General features: G+C 39.3%; 1 protein-coding gene across 3 annotated transcripts in view; it reads right to left on the reverse strand.

Annotated features, from left to right (window-relative positions):
* Window positions 1-21816, reverse strand: part of FIGN (fidgetin, microtubule severing factor) — a 200357-nt gene that overhangs the window by 115376 nt on the left and 63165 nt on the right. The window contains exon 1 of one of the 3 annotated variants that reach the window (XM_069224266.1): window positions 14816-14900. The exons of the other annotated variants lie outside the window; for them this stretch is intronic. The gene's annotated coding sequence lies outside the window, so the exon portion shown is untranslated. Of the gene's footprint in view, window positions 1-14815; window positions 14901-21816 lie in introns of those variants that run through there. 3 annotated transcript variants of the gene reach the window in all.

Here is a 21816-nt window from a genome sequence, read left to right on the forward strand (position 1 = left end):
CGTACTTTTTTAGCTTCATTTCTGAATAAAAAATTAACATGGCCTTTGAAACTATATAGAGGTTTTCTAAAAACGCAAAAACAAAATCTAATTGCTGTTTTCTCCTTCAGTGCATCTGGTTCCCCATCATAGGATGGTAGATGCCACGTTAAAGCTAGCTAGTCTTAGTTGTATACTCTTAGTTCAATGTCTTATGCACATACATTTGTGCTAAGATGCCAAATATTCACATTTACTTCACAATGTCAGTCAAGTCAATAGGCTTCAGACATGCATTTTACATGAGCAGGAACTGTAGTGAATCCCCAACTTGTATTGAGGCTTTTTCAATGACTTGTGGAGGACAGACAGTTCAGCATGCACAAACATCTTCAGCAGTGAGTGAGTACAACATACTGAAATGAAAATGAAGGCACACACACCCACGCTTATTCAGTATCAATGTGATCAGGACAACTTGAAATGTATTACTCTAATATGATTTCAAGCACTTTTGACTCAGGCTTAGACGGGCCTTTTATTCCACCAGCATTTCCTTGGTGCTTTTGAGTCCTTGAGGGCTGATTTTGAAAGCCCAGATTGTTCCTGGTGTCTCTGTCACTTTCTACAGCTCCTCGAAGTTAATTGTAATAGGCATGGTGGAGGTTCAAAGAGCGGGATTGGGGGGCAGGGTGGGAGGAGGTACGGAAAAGGGTATCAGAGAGGGAGGAGAGACACAAATGAAACAATGTTAAGAGAGACTGCTGAAGAGATGAAGGGAGCAGGCCTGGTTTGAGCATTATAGACAGATCTGCTGTTGGTCGCCAGTCCGGCCCTGTTTGGGCTGCAGTAATTAAAAAACTCCACAATAGCTCTGTGTAGGGTCGGTCATCACGTGCCAGTGTCAGCATTTTTGTATTTAAAAAAACACATTCAATAATCAAAGAGCTGAGTGTGATCATATTATAGAATATACAACATTGGGTACATCAGATTATAGCCACATTTGAAGATTAAATGTTATATAACTGTGAGTAGGGGCCAATTACAGCATCCGATGGAGTCGAAATGAAAAGACTTCTTAGGAGTGGCGACGAGGCTACTGAAACCCTCATCAGATTAGAACGAGAGCTCACTAGATCGGAAGGATTTTAAAGTAAAGGGGTGTTTGAAGTGCAGATACTTTATTGAAAGGTATGATACAGGCACTGGTGACACCTGGTACAATATATATCCAATGGTCAGTAAAGTTTGTCGAGCACGGAACATCCATATATCGACGTGATCCTCCAGTCCGTCCTAACGCGGCCACCAACACATTTATTGTAATGTTCAAGAAAACACTACGCGAAATAATGTACAATATACCTGTGGCAGGGCCATCAACGTCACTCCTTTAAAAAATACGACTGCTTTGGGAGCCGTGTCCTAACAATTTAATAAATGAAAGCACCACATTTTCAAGTTTCTTTTTGGCGCAACTCCCCCCCCGAATCATTTTTTTTTCTTTTTGCAAAACAAAGCAGAATGATATTCTCCATTGCTGTAAAAAAAAAACCTGTCATCCTATGGAATGCCCTCTACGCAGATCTGCTGATCAAATGCGTTTTACATAGGCATCCACTGTAATTACAGCATAGTGGACACTAATCAGGTCATTACGTGTTTTAAAGTATAATCAAATACACGTTTTGAAAAGTGCCTTAGGAAAGGGCCTCGGATTATAATGTGGTCCAGCGTGGATTCTAAGGGTACAGCAATCTACCACTGACAAGTATTAAAGTAGAAGGTCGCATCACAAGTGTAGTGTGGACAAAGGTGAACTAGGCAACTGATGAAATCTGTGGCCAAAGCGAAATAGCAATCTCTCGGCCTTATAGTAATAACGTTACTGAAACGAAGCAATGTATTTTCTAAGGGAAAAGCCAAATGGAAAATATGGGTCCTCAACCTGATCGTGTTCAGTATTTGCAATAAAACATAAATACAAACTGCTACAATCTGATTAATGATTCTATCTAAGTATTTACTATGCACTGTAAAAAATAACAATAATAGGAGAATAAAAATAAGCAGAATAAGACTACTAAAACAAAGCATATGTTTCCTAATGAAAAGTACAAAACAACTGTAAAACTGCAAGTTGATAATGAATCCCAAGAGGAGGAGACTACGGAGTGTATATCCAGTTTACAAGTAAATTAAATAAGTAATTTAAGTAAATAATTCATTTAAAAATTAAATTAACACAAATTAGCGCGCACACGTCTTTCCATAATCAACAAGGTATCCTCACTCATCAATGGTGTTAAAAATACTAAATGTCCCAAAATATTATCCACAATCTTATTCCTCAATCCATTTCGAATTTATTAATGGCTACGACTTGTTAACTATATATTTTTATTTCCATAACATGCAGAAAACCTGTGTCAGCATATAGAGTGGAATTGCGAATTTGCACGACAAAGGTTTTTTTCTCACAGGCCAAATGTTTTCACAATCACGTGTCCTGGACCACTCATGCTATAATGAAATTCAAGGAGTGCTTTCCATCCCCTGTGGTCAAATTCACTGCAACAAATGTAAAAAAAAACTGCACCACATTCAATGCACATCACAACTTGCGCAAGAGCCCAAGCCAAATTATGCACTTGTCTTTTGTTCTAATGCACTTTTTAGAAATCATCCATTTTAGTTTCAACCGCTAGTACATACTTTGATACAATGCAGGAGTGCCCAGCTTTGGCAATGGGCAAATATGCATTGACACTAGACATGCACTTGACATGGGCAGTGGAGGGGCCCCCATGGCCTGCCCAGTTGCGCTTTCCAGATTGTAAAAAGCGCAATGGGTGCTGGTGCACCCTACACACCGCAACATTGCCGCTGGCACAATTATGAGCCGGGAGCACTATTGTAGGCTGTTTCCTGCTGGACCAGCAGGCAGAAACGTTGTTTCCGACCGCTGACCCAGGTGGAAACTCGCGATAGGGGCCGTGGGAAGGGGACCGCATTGGCGGTATCCTGACCGTGGGACTTCAGTGGATGGCCTTTTCCATACGCCAAAGTCTTAATTAGGGCCTTAGTATTTTTACCACCATTGGTGATTGATACCTTAGTGGTTAAGCAAAGACGAGTGCTCTCTAATTTGTGTAAATATTATTTTAAAAGACTTATTTGCTTAAATGACTTATTTAATTTACTTGTAAACAGGATATACAATCCGTAGTCTCGTCTTCATGGAACTCATTATAAACTTGCAGTTTTAGAGTTTCTTTTTGTCATTAGGAAACATATTTTGCTTTCATTTAGTAGTCTTATTCTGCTTATTTTTATTCTCCTTTTAATGTTACTTATTTTTTATTGAAGTTTCAAAGGAATTTAATGATGAAGAAGCCATGTGTCTTATAGTTATTGATGGATGCTTGTCTGATTCATTCAGAAGACAAATTCTCAGAGAAACTCTTACAGCCTCATTTCAAGTGTGGCAGTCTGAGGACCGCCACACTTGCGTTGATGGTCAGACTGCAGCACTCCGGGTGGTCTGACTGACAAATTACGACCCTGGCGGGCAGACCCACCGCTGGGAACATTGTTGCTGAAGGGTTGACGGTGGTCTTGGTTGTAGTCAGCCAGGGCGGCACTGAAACCTGGCTGATTACACACTTGTTCTCTGCCAGCCTTTTCATGGGGGTTTCCCAATCATGAAAAGGCTGGCGGAGAACAAGTACAGGGCCTCCCCCCTGCTGAGCACCATCAGACTCTGTATGGGAGAAATGTTTGAAGAGAATCAAGCATGCCATTGAAAATGCTACTGAAATGGCATACTTCAATCCAAAGCTTCATACAAATGTTGTGGTTGACACTAGCCCAGTCGGGTTACACTATATCCTTGCACAGCATAGTGGAAGCCCACTTGCTTGACGGCATATTGTGGCCTATGCTAGTAGACGTCTGTCCCAAACAGTACATGCTTACTCACAACCAGAGAAAGAAAGTTTGGCTGTGGTATGGGCTTGTGAACATTTCCATGTACTCCTCTATGGAAAGCCGTTTACGCTTGTAACTGATTATCAAGCTTTCCTGACGATCTTTGTCAATCTAAGACCCAAGATTCCTCCTTTCATTGCACAATGGGGTCTACGATCACAAGAATACGATCATATAATTGTGAATCACCCAGGAAAGGATCAGAATACTGCTGATTACTTTACAAGAGTGCCTCTACAAAAGAGGTCTTCAGACTGGGGGGCAGGCCCCCTTTTGGGGGCCAATGTGATCCTAGGGGGGCGCCAGACTTTGGTCAAAAGAAGCATTATACAGAAAACAGCCCTTTGTTTTAAGCAGAAGCATGTTATTGCATTTAAAAAAAGGTAACAGTACTTAACTGCAATGTTTAAATAGGCCTAGACATATTCAAACATTGCCATCTTTATAAAATAATTGTGAAAATTTTTGAGGGGGGGCAATGATTTTTATTTTCCACCAGGAGTGGCACAGCATTAAAAAGTTTGGAGACCACTGCTACACAAGGTCACTGTACTCTATTCGGGATGACTGAGGCCTACATTAATTTCATTTTCAAGTCCACCAGCTCCTATATATATTAGCCCAGACTGTCACTGCCACAAGCCATGATTGTGACCTGTTGAAGTTAAAAGACAATTACACATCAAACATGGAACACACACATTCAACCTCTCAATAATAATGGTGAATATCAAAAATAGAAAAATGACAAAGATGAGTTGTCCATATCTCAAGAAGGAGTTATACAACAAGGATCACAAATCCTGATTCTGGAGTCTGCGACAGAACATAATTGATGTGGCTCACGAAGGACATTGTGGTATCGTTGCCAACAAGAGAGTTCACTGAGGCCGAGCTTGGTTTAGATGAAAGAGTTGAAAGGAATTCAAGACCTGTCACATACGTAATTGCCTGTCAACCAACGTTACTATACATACTTTGAACATGTCAGAACTCCCTAGAGATGCAGGGAAGAGAATCGCCATTGAGTTCCTTAGTTCACTTTAAAATGGACATCATCTAATGGTGATTGTAGATGAACACTCACATTAAAGATCTCTCATTCACAACTCACAACTGAATTATTGAAAAACTAGATGGCATATTTGTGACATGGGGCATCCCAGCAATTGTGAAGTCTGATAAAGGCACGTCCTTTAATAGTACAGAATTCAAAGAGTTCTTGGAGAATCTGAACATCAAGCATCAAACAAGTACACCTCTACAGCCATAGGCCAAATGGTCTTGTTGAGTGTTTTATAAGCACACTGGGGATGCAGTACAGGGTGCAACTCTTCAGAAGCTCAATTTGAAAACAGTACTGAATTCTACTCTACGAGTTTATCATTCGACACCCCACACTACAACAGGTGAAAGTCCTGCGATTTTGATTTTTGGGAGAACAATGACAACCTAGTTATCTCAATGGACCACCAATAGAGACTAAAGTGAAAACATGATTTGTACAAGGGATTTGGTTATCAAGCAGAAAAGTAAAACTTATGCAGACAAGAGGAGACATGCAAAGGACATCTTGTTTAGAAAAGTAGATTTGGTGATCGCCCGACAGATGCGCAAAAAAAATCTAATGCTCCCTATGATACTGAACCTTTTCAAGTGGTGTCTACCAAGGGACACAGAGACTGTCCAGCACCCTGGGAAGTTTGTTACCAGAGACTTTTCTCAATTTAGGCCTGTGTTTCATCGGTCTTCAACTCAAAATTGTAAAAGAAAGACTGACTTTAAAAATTCAGTGACGGCTGTTGACTCCTTACCAACTATAGCAATCCCGGACACTGGAGGTGACAGCTTCCAGCAACTAGATCAGGTCGTTCGATCAAAGCACCACAAAGACTGATCGAAGAGATATAGTTTACATATATATATACATATATATATATATATATATATATATATATACACGTGGGCATCCTAATCGCCGGTGGTGCCCTAAAGCTGCGCTATGCTGCGTGCTGCAATAATAATCTCACACTGTCTCAATGTATCAACAGAAAACTCAGCACTCAGTGGAATTCAATACTGCCAAAATGTATTCAGGAGTTGGCTGTCTCGTCAACCCATTTCAACTCTTGCGAGTCTTGGTCACAACACCAGTTGATATGCCCAAAGTGCAATATAAACACATCAAAAGTAAAAAAAAAGTAAAGGGGCAACACTGGTTACAAACATAGTCTCCCCCCATCTTGGAACAGTGCATGTTACGATAAATGCTAATCTCATACATTTGCAATCATCATTGAGCTAAAAAGGATTTTTGACTTTTCCTTCATGGCCTCGTGGACTACATAGGCCACAAAAAATCATTGGATAAGGTAACTATAACTCATGCCCTCGCCATGTACTGCTAATTATCCCACAAATTACAGCACTCATGACATCTTTCATAATATCTTTGATAAAATCAATGTAATATTTGTGGATGGCAGGGGCCCGAGTTGTAGTTACCTTAGGGCATGAGCTAAAGTTACTTGAGGTAACTAACTATAACTGGTGAATTTCTATGGTTTCGTACGTTTAAAATGTGAGCCTAACTCAAACATCTCTGAACACTTTGTTTTTTTTAAGTGAATTTGTATGGGTTTTTTTAATTTTATTTCCTAAATATAACATACCGGTAGCCTTTGTTTTTTTCAGTGAGTATATGAGTGTATGTCTATGGATTTTCTAAAAAAATATTTTTTCATTTAACAGAGATGTAGTGTCTTGCATGTTTTAAGATGAAACCTTTCTGGCTCCTAACGGACTGCGTATCAGTGTGACGTAATCACCAGAATCGAATGCAAAGACAGCTTGGTTTAGAATGTTGGAGTTTTCAGGAATATGCAAATGAATAGAGGCGTGTGATTTACAGCTTAGAGTGTGGCATAGTCATTGGCGGACACCCAGGCTGGGGAGACACTACAGGCACCCTATTTGTACTACTACTAAAGAAGTCTTGCGACCACTTAAAAAATAGAGAACTGTGTCCCGAGAACTGTGTCCTGTGAAGGCCAAACGGTAGCATGTGCCATTTCACAGGCATTGAGGTCCGGTTATGTTTTTAAGTAATAATAGTAATATTAATATTTTGGAACTATGAATGTTAAAATTGCATAATGACATGAGCAAACCTCCCAAACGTGAGCGAATAAAAATCAAAAAGTTTCACAATTCGCAGTAGTACATTCACTTACAACAATTACTGTGTTTTTCTTCAACCTGTTATCTGTGCTCAAAACAATGAACCTATAAGGGAAGAGGCAGTCTTAACGCCTGCCAGCGCATGCAATAGTAGGCATCATTGGGAGTAGGCTAATGAAACAATACTTTCACTACGTTTCACAATCTAGTCCACAGTTACCGTTATGTTTGTACGAAATGGTTTAAAGCATTTAAACAAGCATAGAGGTACCATAACTAAAGTTTGAAAAAAAACACATCTTCAGCATTCTAATTGTGTTTTATACCCTTTCATGTCACATCAAAGTACAAAATCAATACCATTTGCCCAGCGCACAGACAAAATGGAATCTATAAACTGTTCTTATTGAGTAATTAAATGCCTATTATTGTCATGAACGCTGAGCGAGTGAATTTGATACTATAATGTTTTAAAGAAAATACTGCAGTGATTAATGCTACTTCCTGATGCATTGATTTAAAAACGACTGCCTCTGTGCAATACAGCTGCCTGCCGAACAGGCAGAAGAGAAGTAGTTGCCACTACCACAATAACAGACTAACCTTGAACTGAACTCCTTTTCTCAAGAAATTAAATGCTGTAGCAGGACTTTAAATCCCCCACTTAGAGCTAATTTGTGTTTCGTGTCACCTGCAGATACTGAAGAGAACTCATTATCTTTAAAAGGAGAATCTTTTATGTAATTTATTTAAATGCGAATCGAGTTTCCACAAAAACTATTTGGTCTGTGAAAGAGAACAGAATAATAGCGCTAATCGAAAGCCAGTGTAGTTTTGGTACTAGCGCACACAGCAGTCGCTCCTGGGAATTTCAACGAAGAACACTATGTGCTATAGAAGAAAATAAATGGTAAGATTTGAATATGGATTGAGATGATTTATGATCATATAGATTTAATTTTATTATGCTGGATTTATACTGAAAATTTCGTGGTCTGATTTTGGGTGCCACAGAGCGTTTGTTTTCTTGAATACCCATATTCTGTAGTTTTTACTTTTCATATTATGTGCTATGATAGGACCTACTACAGAGTACAAAAGATTAATCCATGGATGTGGCACTTGTAAAGGGTAACCACATTTCAAACTTTAAATGAGATCAAAAAGAAAGAAAAAGGCCACTGCGGCAATAACCGCACGAATAAATTACTAGTAAATTATTTGATTTACAATCCACTGCATAGTAAGTTCATATCTAATGGGGTTTGTCTCAAATGAATGCAAAGCACTTTATGTAGGAGAAAATGTGGTTTACTATAGGGTGTTTTATTTCTGGGGGTTCACAATAAATTTAATAAAGCATCAAGAGTGTGCAATACACAATTTTAATGATAGATCACCGTAAAAATAAAACATCACCTAATATTAGCAGTGCATACATATCACATTTTGACATCTGATGACCCCCTGAAAGCTATATATATGTTCCTTCTTTATTGCGTATCATCTGGTTAGTTCTGATGCCTGAGCTAGCCTCATAACTTTTCAAATGCATGTTCTGACATCACAGTGCCTGCTGCCACATCTGCCATAAAGTGCTAAATGGTCCTCATTCAGAAAATTAGCAACAGACTTTTAAATATTTCACTTTCCCTTTCCAACATCTTTCGAGTGAACCTTCTCTTACTACAAAGTTCTAAATTATCAGAAATCCCAGAAACTGTGACTCCTCTTTTAAAGTTACACCATCTGGTAGCTCTGCACGCTCCTCGTATTTCCAAATCATTGAAGACAGCTTGCAGAACTTTTATAGTTATGTGCTAAAGATCATTTACTGCAGTGCTTTAAGCTAATGCTCGTCCATAGAAGGAAATAATATTCAGTGCCAACAATGGTGCATCCCCCATCTGCTTAAAGGCTCTACTGAATAGTAGTGAATATGAAGGCATAAATTGCTCTTGAAGTCTCTCTGCATTGCTCTCTCCCTCCTAATTTTTGTTTTGCCCCTGTAGGTTTACCCCAAACAAGAAGACCCAATATGTTCCTAATTAACAGTCCTCTCCAGGTTTATGCTGAAATGTGCATTTATCAGCCTCTCAAATCCTTTCAGGGCACAGAAATGGGGTCTACGCCGCCTTCATTTCCCTCTCAGCACCAAAATAACCTCTCTCTTGTATCCAATAACGACAAGTTTTTCCCACCTATTGCCTCACACACCCATATATGTCAACAACTATCTTCTCCAATAATAGAAATCTTCTAGCCAACATCCTCAGAGGAGGGAGGCTGTTATCACTTTCTTGTTCTTTCACCTTACAAATGTGAGAAAGCTGCAGAAATATATTGAAAGAAGATAAAACACAAAACTGAATACACACAATAGAAACTATAAGCAAAACTGAAGAAAGGATACACCTGAAGAAACATGCATTTGTCACGATGAAGAGTGTTAAAGATCTGATAGCATGCAAAGTTTCATTAAAGTCCAGAGGAGCATGGTTGAGGGACAGCAAGGCAGAGATGTTGGTGGTAAGAGTACATATGTAATTTTAACTAAAATATCAGACATACAATCCAAAGTATCTTAATCAAAGTCCAAAAAAACAAATGGCCTAATTTGATATCTTCATCCAGGTGTCAGACTGGATCCGGATTGTTCAGCATAGGCCCAGCATGCCAGTAGGTGGAGTAGAGTAGTGCGGCTGTGCAGACTCTGCTCCAGCCAGAATGAATGGAGCCGCTTCTATGCTTCACTCCAGCGTGCTGAAGTCAGTTTCTTTCTGGACATCGTCCACACCTTCAGAGCATAAAAACTAATTGTTTGTACCAGTGTGCAGATCTCTAATTTGGGACCTTTTTAGATGAAGAGGATCCCTTCCTCAGAATGGGGAGTTGGGAGAGGAGTGAGGAATCAGCGGTTAGAAACGCTATCCACCAGAAAGGGCATTACAGAAAGGAAATAACTATTTCCTTTGATGATACTCCCAACAGCAGATACCTCATCCATAGAATAGGTACCAAAGCAGTACATCCCCATTCAAACCAAAAAGTCCTACAGAACCAAACAGCCAATTTGCCTTTCCCCAATGTCTGTCTGTCAAGGCATTAATGTTTCATGAATGTGTGCACTGTTGCCCACATTGCACCTTGACATATATCCACAACAGGTACTCCTCATGCCAACGTAATGCTAGCAGCCTTGGCCCTGGTGCAGTGATCCCTAAACTCACCTAGATGTTTATTTAACAGAGGATACCCATCTGGACAAAGTCTGTTTCTGTACCACTTTTCCTTTCTTTGTCCCAGAGAAACTCACAAAGAGCTGATCGTCCACCCAAAGGTCTGTGGTGTGATTCATGTAACAATGGAGAGCTTTTTTGAGGTCCAAAAGATGGAGAGAAGCAACCTCTTTTGAGGGGTCAGGTGAGGTAAAGAACGTCAGAAAAGTGATGGATTGCCCGACCTGAAAGGCAGTCACAACTTTCAGTATAAATGCTGTTCTTGTCCTCAGCTCTAGTTTGTCCAGAAAGAAACCTTTAAGAAAACATATCACAACAGATGACTGGAACAAGGTTGGCTGGCTTGATAAATGCAAATAGGTTGAAAGAGCTGAGAGATAACCTTTAACAGTGCCCTTGCCAATTATTTGCTAGGCCAAAGATAAAAGAAAAAGTAACACATCAGACCATGCGTCTTGCAATGAGTCCATATTACAATGCCACACCAAGCCACAAACCTGCCCCATGTCCAGCGTGAACACACTTTAGGACACACACCTTACGGGATGACCTCTACTACTTCAAGAGGTAGACTAAATGCAGCCAACTGTTGATGCTCAATCTATATGCATGGAAGTGTAAAACAAGCAGACCTGGGTGCAAGAACCTGCTGTGCCTCTTGCAATACACGATGCTCCCAATGTGGCAGCCTGATCGGAAGACAGATTTTTATGCTCAGAATTTCTGGATACTTCATTCTACTGACCCAGTTGAGGGCCACAAAGATAACTCATCCCTGGTCATTCCTGAACTTCTTCAGAACGTGGGGCAGGAGAGGCAGCAGCAGAATGGGGAAAAAAAGATTCCTGTGGTCCACTATAGGTGGAATGAGTCTCCAAGGGGCAGCTTTCTTGGGAACTTCAAAGTGTTGAGACTGACATTTGTTGCAGTGACGAAGAGGAAAAGTCAGGTATTGCCCCATCGGGGAAAAGACATCCTGTGCAACATCTGAATGTAAGTACCATTTGTGATTCTCTGTCGCTGGCTGAGTTCATCTGCACTGTTTTGGTTTTTTAGATTTCATCAGGTGGTATATTGTCAGGAGGATGTTCTGCCGATTCAGCCAGACCCAGAGATGCAGAGCCTCTTGGCACAGATTCTAGGTCCCCACACCATCCTCTTTATTGCAATACCACATGGTGGCGGTGTTGTCTGTGAGGACCTGAGCTAGCTTCCGATCAATGGATGGTATGAAGGCTTTCAACACCAAGTAAAAGGCCTGTAACTTCAACAAGTTAATGTGGAGACAAATCTCCGCTGGAGATCAGAGACCTCTGATCTCCACTCTGGCAGATGACCTCTGTAAGTCAGCAGAGATGCATATATTACCTTTGTCAACTCCGAGTGAGGTAGAAAGAGGGGTCTGCTGCTGGTCAAATTGCGACCGAGTAGCCACCCCTGCAGATCTATTGCATTCTTCTCCAAAGTTAAAGTCAGACAGGTTTCCTTGGTTATGGGTCCACTGAGACTTGGCAAGGTCAGCAAGCAGGATGCAATATGGCAGTAAGCCAAGAAGCCTTGTAACCATCCTCACTGAGACCTAGGGCTGAGGTTGAAACTAGGGATCTTAGCCGGAATTTCCTTGACTCCTTGTTTCAAAGAGAATGATCGAAAGGGCACGGTTTCTAGGTTAGCTCAGATGAAAGAGAGCCTCTGTGAAGAACCGGATGAGATTTAGGCACACTTAAAGTGAACCTCAAAGATTTACAGTGGGTGACCGTCATCTGGAGGTCGTCAGCATCGGACTATGGAGAGACCGCCTTTAACAGTCAAGTTATGGGTGACTATTACTATCATCTTTGTAAACACCCAAGGGGCACTGGTGAGGCTGAAAAGGAGCAAAGCAAACTGAAAAATGATTGCAGCCGATCTTAGAATACAGGCAATGCCTGTGGCCCTGCAGGATGGGGATGTGGAAGTAGGTGTTCCGCAGGCTGAAGGTCCAACACCACCATCCAGTTTTCATGGTCCGGGGTGGTTAGAAACTTGGCTAGTATGATCATCTTGAATGTGTCCTTCCACAGTAAGAAACTATGGGTCAAAGACCTAAAATAGGGTGAATATCTTTGCACTTTTTTTTGGCAGTAGGAAATAATGGGAATAACACCCAGTTTGGACTTCTGAGGCTGGGACCTTCTCTAGGACTGATTCCTTTCTCCAAAAGAGCCTTAACTTTCAGCCACCAATGAGACAATTGGTCCATCAAAAGCTACTCTTATGTCAGTTGAATAGGTGGTAGGGAAATGTCCAGCCCACTGGTCTCTTGTAGGTCTATATAAAAACTCCCATTATCATACTGTGGGGTGAATCTGTCCCCACAGTCACCATCACCTCCAAAGACAGGTTGGCTCTAATCATCAGAGCAAGGCTTGAACAGTTGTTGAAGTGCTGAAGGGCAGACCCTAGTCAAATGCAGTCTCTTATTAAGGTTAAAACATATAGTGGCCGAGCTTGTAGGAACCCAACTACAGCACAGCTTTGGCCAAGACAGATTTACTGTCCTCTGGTGCCGGCAGGATTCGGCATGGAAAAAGGTGCGGATGTGGAGTCAGCTTTGGAGTCAGAGCTGAAAAAGAGACAGGCTTGAGAGGAACAAAAGTTGACAAGACCTGACTCGCCAGTGATAACCCAACCGGAGGTGCTTATGGATCACGGGGCCTAAAGGTGTGTCAAAGAGAGCAGATAGTGTGCCGAAGATGCAGTCTGGCTTAATGCTTCTACTTGTTGTGGTGTTGCTGGTGGTCCCAGAAATTCAGGGTGCATCAGGATGAGATGCAGAATTTCCTCCTCAGTCAGAAAATGAGGCGGTGGTGCTGCTTGTTGTCCACGTGACTTCTCAGGTAAGACTGGCAGGAGGTTCACTTGGACTGCTTTAGTTTCTTCTTTTGTTTTTGACTTATTCAAAGGCTTGGAACGTGATGAAGACCTGTTGCCGGATTGGACCCAAGAAACGGAGCAAGTCAATGTCTTTAACTTCAAGCAGAATTGGCCTTTACATGACACCCTTTGGTGCTTGGCAACATATAGTATGGCTTCACAGTCCAGGTTGACCTTCAGAACTAAGTTTCTATTGACCTCTTATGCCCCCCAAACACAGTGTAGCATAAAACTCCTTTTTTTTTTTCACTAAAATGTTTTTATATTTTCATGAAATCATGAAAAAAATAATTGAGGATACGATTTTACATCTTTTTTCGTAGCGCATTACACAATTGTTATGACTTGGTGACATTTGTTAATGTTTGCATTATGAAATGTCATGGGTGCACACTTTGAATTTCATACAATTACTTTTACCCCATCGAGGGAAAATGCTTTTTGGGCAGAAATTGTCCTGAAGACAGTGCTGTTGTTAAAGTATGCCTTCAGGTTCAATTTCCATACAAGGTACCACCCCCGTTTTGTATGGTTTTCAAAAGAGTATGCACTATTTCTTTGCAATGTTTCTTTAAATAAACTTGTGATTTTGAACACCCCTAAATTCACATTATATCCTGAAGAGTATGGCTGTGTGCAGTGTACTTAAAGGTGGATAGCATGCCAGGGAGAGTGAAAAGCACAGCCAACCATAAGTTAAGTGTGGCTTAAGGTGTATATACTGCAGGGTTCAGCCTTAGAAATACTTTTTTAATATTGTTATATTTCTGGCACCTAAATGTTAATGAAGATTGTGGATGTAGGGCTCTAGAAATCAAATACAGGAGGATGTGTGATCTGTCAACAAAAACATCTACATTTATAATACCACAGATTTCTCTATCTTTAGACTAAAATGAAACTCTGAGTGTCCACTTCTTTATTTTAAAAGCAAGGTGGTCATAGGGCTATGTGCAGATCCTTCAGAACAGTATTGTAACTCAGTCAGTATCACCCTTCCTGTTTTCCATTTGATGCCATGCAAGTCTGTATATTACCTACAGTTAGTCTTCTTTTTGTTAAGTCCTTCTCGTTTTGTTTGCAGTAGTGGCTACCCATGCCACAGTTTTGAACAAGTAGTACACCCCTGCACCAAGTGTATGGTTCCCAAGGTAGAATCATCTTACCTAGTTCGTATACAAACAGATCAATTTGGCACTGCTGGAGTTATAATACATATAACAGATTATTAATTCATATCACAGTCAATGATTAGCAAATCAGTTCCACACAATGAAATGATTTAGTAAAGTCTTGGCAGAAAGTACCGATATAACTGTTTCCCCTTACTGAGGATACTTGTTAACTACTGGGTACTTATATCAAGGCTACTGCACATGACCTCCAACGTCATTTCATTTAGATTTTTGATATAACCAGACAAATAGTTATTTTTATGGCTAAGCGTCAAAGTTTTTTAATTATTAATTGCCTAGGTCACTAGGAAGGGTGTCATGTACTTATCTTACTTCATCGACTTTAATTGTCCATAACATTTTGTTCCTTAGCTGGATATTTATTTGAGCTCTTCAGGTTGATGAGCACCATAATTCTCTACAGAAGAACAATGAAGACAAATGTTAATGTAGAAACTGAGTTACTTCCAAGTCCACTTTAACTATTTTACTCAATGAATATTCCACGTACTTCTTTTTCTTTCTATTTCTGCATTAAAATATGGCTATTTTTGGATTATTTAGGGCTTCTACAAAGGTTAATTCAGCTAACACTATTAGAATGGCAAAATTAGCTTTCCCCTAACTGTATGTTATATTCCTTTTATTGCCTTTGTCACGCTGAAATTCAACTCATTATTTTGTTGAACATTTTATGTTACATCTGGATACTTCTAACTTAATGGTTGCACTAGCCAAACTTTTGCATTGTATAGTTCTGAATCTAGCACACTGCTGTATTCTCGTTTTACCCATATCACAAGTTCATGTTTTCATATTTTTTATTCTCAATTACTTTGTGTCTTTGTCTGATATCTGATGACTCTGCATCACCTCTCCATACAACTGCCCTCAAACCTTCAAAGCTTTTTTGTATATTCGTAGATTGTTTACATTTGCCACCTGTGAGTTAGTTCTTTCTGGATGGATCTCAGATTTCACTACCTTTGTTTACCACTTAGAATTCCTAAACACAATCATCTATTCTACAGCATCACTTTGATATAGAACACGACACCTTTGTCAGAATTCGAGGAACTCATAGTAGGGGCTTTTTAATCGGAGTCGTTGACACATGTGAAAGTTATTTTCACAAATAATTGTAGTAGATGCAGCATTACAAGTTGACTGGTTTTAACCCCGGTTGGATAATGATCAGATTGTAAATGTTTACATTCTAGAATATTAAATGTATTGTAAGATACCCAGAACAAATAAGCCCTCGTTACACATTTGTTCTAGAATATTTTTGAGCATATACATTTTCTGTTTTATCGATCTATACACAGAATTTGGAAATCCCTCCATTGACTAAAGGATGCATTTTCATAGACAAAGATTCGATAATTAAAAATAACATTAGTCACTGTAAACTGTCCCTTGATACAAGATGAAAATTATATTGTTCAAGTAATGCAACAGCTCCTCTCCGGCCTTCCCCACTGCTTGCACACGACCACTACCTTGCTAAGAATGTGGTTTCCCCAAGAACTCTTCAGTAAGACAACAGAGAGTACCTTAAAATGTAGCATAAACCTTCAGTCTATAAACAGATTTATCATTTTTTCTGTCACAAAGTAAAAGAATGCATATGCTCTAGAACAATGAGGATGTCAACTGCCAATTACCAGACTGCCTAGCTGATTTTCTCATTGGTTTCAAGCACAAATACATAATGCACATTATGTTTGTAGGAGATCAAAACAGAGTTCAAGTGCCCAAATAGAGAGATTTGAAAAGACTGTCCCCATTTTCAGGTCTGAACTGGATCTTCTACTCATTGTGATTTGTTGCAAAAAAAACCTTCTAAATCTCAACACGGTGGCCTTGTTTCAACAGCACCACAATCTCTCAATAAGGTAAAAAAAGTGAACATCACCCGAAGCACAAAAACCATGCTCATCACTAACTTTGCATCTGGTGAGGCCCAAGCAGGCTGTGATAGAGCAGAAGTTAAGAATCGTGATATTTCTGTTGTGGTCTTAGCTGTTATATACCCTTTTATGGGCATGATAGAAAAAAAAAAAAAAGAGTTCAAAGTTAGACCAACACAGGAAGCCCAAAGGACAGGATTCTAGGGCTCAAACATTATCTGTTCGACCATCAATCATGTGGAGCCTTTTGACTTCTACTCTAGAGCCTGGAATGAGAGGAAGAAATCACACATACACCATATTACGAGCACATTGTTGCAGTGTAAATTAGACTGTCACTAGCAAACTTTAGAGCAAAATGCATTTATATGCCATTTGTTCACAAGGAAAGAACGAAATCCAGGACCCCAGATTCAGATTTGTCCATTACATTTGTATGCAACATTGCTTAAAAGGGAAGGCAGTCTAACAACCTGATGTGTCGTCGATGTGTACAGAAAAGGCATGGAATGGTTAGTGTTATTATCATTTTAATGGCAAAGAACCTTATTTAGAAAGATATTTCACAAACTTAACAGCAGTGGTGTAACAAAGGCCCCACACAGCCTCTGCATTGCAGGGGTGCCCGAGCACTCCAGGAGGCACTCTCAGCTCAGTTCCCTGACCTGAGAGCTCCTGAGTGACACAAGTTTAGTTACCCCACTGCTTAAAAAAACCAAAGGTCCTGCTTCTTAATGTTGTCCAAAATTAAAAAAGAAAACCTACTTTTAAAGTTTGTACAAATGCATTTGATGCTAAAGCTCTAGCTCTGTGGGAACTAAGCAATCAAGCTACTTTCCTGAGACAAAGGGGGGTGTGGGCAGAAGTGTTGTTTGAAAGTGTAAACTAGGATGACGAAACACACTTCCACATTCTTTGACTAGAAAGGGTTTTGGAGAGGTATTGCCATTTTGCGAAGGACAAGTACAAGGCAAGATGTTTGCTGACTCGCCAAACTGAAAAAACACACCTCTCTTTTTCACTAACCTTCACTGTAAAGATTTACCACCGTTTTTCTTTCCTAAGGTTAGATTGACCACCACTAAAAAATAATGTGAGTTTCCACCCATTGCTGCAGCTCTGCGGCTAATGTAAGAGATGAAAAACAATGCCTAAAGGGTGTCCTCTACTGGCCTTTCCAATTTGAAACAAGGTAACAAATGCTCTAAATACGAATTGTCAAGTCTGAATTGAGGAATTACAGGTATTGTCCATTCTTTGTTTTGCTAAAAGCTGCATTGTTAACATCCAGAGACACTCATCAATGCTCAATCCCTCTGCTTTTCTGCTTCTGTTCATTTGTGAAAATAATAATGGGACAGAGGTAGACACTGAGATCCAATTTTACAGTGCTTCACTACTCATATTGATTAGCAGTCATGCATTACCAAAAATAACTACTACAACTATCAATTCATCTTGCATAACATGACTTTAAATACTAGAACATAACAAAGAAATGACATTAACTTCCCAGTCCTAAATCCTTCCACTGTTCACAAAACTTGGTAACTTACTAATCTCCTGAAATACATAAATGCTCACAAATACTGCACAATGACACTATTCAAAACTAACGTTTTAGTACTAGTAATGCAAGGAAGACTATCAAGATGTGCAGTGCTAACTTTCTCATCATATTTTAAAGGAATTATAATAAATAAAAGCAAAAAATAATTTTCACCCACCTTGAAATAAAATCCAAAAGTCTATTGCAGCATACTCACTCGAATACTATTTGAGGTATCGTGCTGCACAAGGCAATGTTGTGTTAAGAATTATGGACTGTGCAGTCCCAGCATGTACACACATATCTGAATCCATAATTACATCTAAGTAACATGAAAAATCCACAAGTGTCTGTGCATGATTGCCCCGATCTTTGCTGTACACAAGGTATTGTAGAGGGAAAAAAAACCTGGTTGAAATCAAACAAAATTAACCTATTGAGAAGGGTACTGAAGAAAAGCAAACAATTGAAAAGGTTGATAATGTGTTTTCATGGAGGAGAATAGAAGAAAAAAGGATGAACTGGAGGAGCAACTTTCTGTCTCAAACTATGAAGAGCTTCATGCAAACTAAAAGAAAAGTAAAAAGGCTGAATAAAGGAAAGGAAAACGTGAGTAAGTAACATAACGTGTATAAATGGAATATAAAAAGTTAAGTGGAGTGGCATGGGAAAAAAACGCCTATTTGTGTGTACTGATGGAATCTAGGTTTCGATTAATGGAAACAACATCAGCAACTTTAGTTCAGCTACCTTCAACTTGCATCCTCGAAATTCTTAAGTAAATGAGAACACTCAGAAAGTTTTAATTGCGTAAATATAACAACAGATCAAGGAATCTGATGGGTATATATTATGAGAGTGTAATACACACCCAACAGTTACAGCTCATAAAGTGAATGGTCCATTGTTCAGTAAAATCCATCAAAGTGAACTGAACAAAGAAAAGGGAATGCAAGGCTTTGCTGCCGTGTACTTGTACTGTACATCACTAGAGCATTCACCCTATGTATCGAAGAGTCATTAGCTGGAATTCCACTTTGCCTGGTTCAACCTGGGATTTGAACCTGCTCCCCGATGTTGTGAGTTTCAAGATCTTGAGCATGCCAGACAGAAGGGTCATCACTTTTCAGTGATGAGGAGGATATCCACCCCTTGGGAAGAGGAAATATGGATAGAAAATGTAGCTGAATTTAAGCTTTCGGCAGTAAAGCAGCTCAAGAATGGACACTGACAGGCAATACTGCTATGATTCAGCTGGGACTCATTTTATGTCAGAGGTCAACACTCAAATCTTAAAATTACATAGTATTGGTGATTTGAATTCTAGCCAATGACACAAATTTGCATATTTGTAATGGTCAAGAGATTTGTGTGCATTAAAAATGTTTGCACCTACCATGACAATTTGTAGACGTGCTTTCGAAATAATACAGATTTTGTAAAGAAACATTTTCATTAATTGTCAATGGAAAAGCAATGCCTGACTTTCAAAATTTAGAACACTTTCAAATAACTACATAAGGTGGAATCAGACGTCTTAGCAACATTAGTATTTCAACATAAAAGCAACGTCCAGCTCTCTCTTAAAATTTAAGAACTGTAGGGTCTGCTTCCATCAAATTGATTACATCCTAAATTTCGTTTTAAGAAAAAAAAAAAAAAAGACAATCGTAAAATACGCACCTAATGTAACAGCTAGGCAGGCTTTTTGTTTATGGACTTTTCAAGTTGAATTCTTTGGTTAAACATCCATCCCATGTTACACCAATGTTTTGCCTTCACAAACAAAAGTAAAAAAAAATCTGTAGCGTTTTCTTATTAAGAAACAGGCCCCTCTATAAACCTCACATTAGAAGAGTGTCACGTGCAAACAAAAAACAAGTAAATATATAGTACAACAAAAAGGAAATAGCTGTGACCTAGGTGTACCCCTGCATTTAAAAACGATTTCTGAATTGTTTAACCATGTTGTCTAAATCAATTAGCAGGGCTGTATAACATGCTTATGGTGTAACTGTGTACCATTCCAGAAGTGCTAAACTGAGACTAATGGAAGCCCAAAACCTTCACTTCCTTAAGAATGAAAGAACATCAGTTCAATGATTTCTAGAAGGGCAATTCTGCCTTGTTGCTGATAGACTATTTCCATTCTCAGGCACTTCCTATTTCTTACTTGGCCATGTCATCATAGATCAATGTCTCGACAGGGCCTACTGCTTGGTCAAAAAGTTTATGGAGAAAAAAAACGTCTGAACTCTCAGGTGTAAGGATACGTTACATTTCTGAGGAATCTAAATTAAACAACAGATCTTGCACATAAAAACAGTTCTAGTTTTTAAATGCACTCTTCGCAGACACAAAACTGTTGATATAACATCTTGAATGTATGCAAAAAAACGTTTGTTTCCAAATCGCATTTCATTAATGTCAGTCTTGATAAATATGTAAGCATCAGGCACTATGTTAACACACAAAACACCCACATTACAGAGCAAAAATGGGTCATCTTAGTACTGTTTAATATTTCGCAAACTACATCACACAGCTAATTATTACACGGGTATGCAGTAATATGTCTTTGCTTTTTGAAAGAGGTACCACCTAATGAAGTAACAACTTGTTCACGTGCAGGGAGATTCCCTTCTCTCACTGCCCCAATATATTTTCATACACACGTTTTGGGCTACTAGTTAAATTGCATGGGTGTGGAATTACTATACCCCAATGCCCGGGACATATTATTTGGGATCAAGGACAAGTTTTCATGTTTATTTTGTCCTTGGGACAAGTATGCCCAACCCCCTGCAGCATACACCCTTTGTGTGCCAGATTACAGTACTAGATTATGGAGCATGGAAGGCAATTGTCTGTAGTTCAGGTAATATTTGTGTCCATGTTTCAATGCTGTTCAAACTGGAATTTATGGTTCATTAATGCAGCGCCTTTATTGTTAGAGTGACTTCCCAAGGTTAATGTTGTACACTCAAACTGCACTACTGACAGCTGTTCCAGTAAGAAAAATGTGAGGCTACCTATATTACTCTTAGAAGACTCACTGATTATATGCAAATATTAGCAGAAGCTTAAAAGCAAGATTGGTCATCCTTTGCTTTCACAATAAAATGTTCACAAAAAATGGAACTAGGGAAAAACATGTTCGGTTAATTTACTGTGAACTTTTAGGTACTATTTCTTTGATAAATCATTTAGTAAAACGTGTTAATGCATGCTTGCATCTAAAAAAAATATTTGTAATGAAAGACCAGGTTAACCTGTTTCAACAAGATTATGGTAAACATGAGAATAAACATGCATTGGCAAAGCCAATAAGCCTGACAATGGGGTCAGCCTTTTTGGTTTTGTCAATGTGTGTCTTGTTTTCACATGGCTTTTGTATCACTTTATTGTTGTGGGCTCCGACGTGCCCTCACCATTGCAACAACCTTTGGTAAAAGACAAAAAAACTTTTGGTCTCAAAAATTACCCATTGCCACAGGAGATCCTGGCATGGACTACTTACTACTTTGAATGTATATATGCCTCTTGTGAAAGAGCAGATTATCATGAACGGTAAAGCCAGCCAACAGATGGTCAGAGAGAGACATAGAACTTTACTAAAAACAAAAGGTCTTGGTTAATGCCAGACCTAATTAAGGGCTCAATTCTTAAAGTCGCATAAGAGGACCCATGGTATATGTTTTTGCATTAGTGCAGATTTAAGTATTTCATTAATTCACAAGAGTTTATAGAAGTAGACCAGGAAATTGTACTCCTAGAAAATATTTGTGCACTGTATTTTTGCACGAGCAAGCATGCATGTGTAGATTTGCTCATGCGAAAAACTGTTGAGCATTTACAAGTTCACTTTAACC

This window comes from Pleurodeles waltl, chromosome 3_1 (genome assembly GCF_031143425.1).
Source record: "Pleurodeles waltl isolate 20211129_DDA chromosome 3_1, aPleWal1.hap1.20221129, whole genome shotgun sequence".
Classification (NCBI taxonomy): Eukaryota; Metazoa; Chordata; class Amphibia; order Caudata; family Salamandridae; genus Pleurodeles; species Pleurodeles waltl.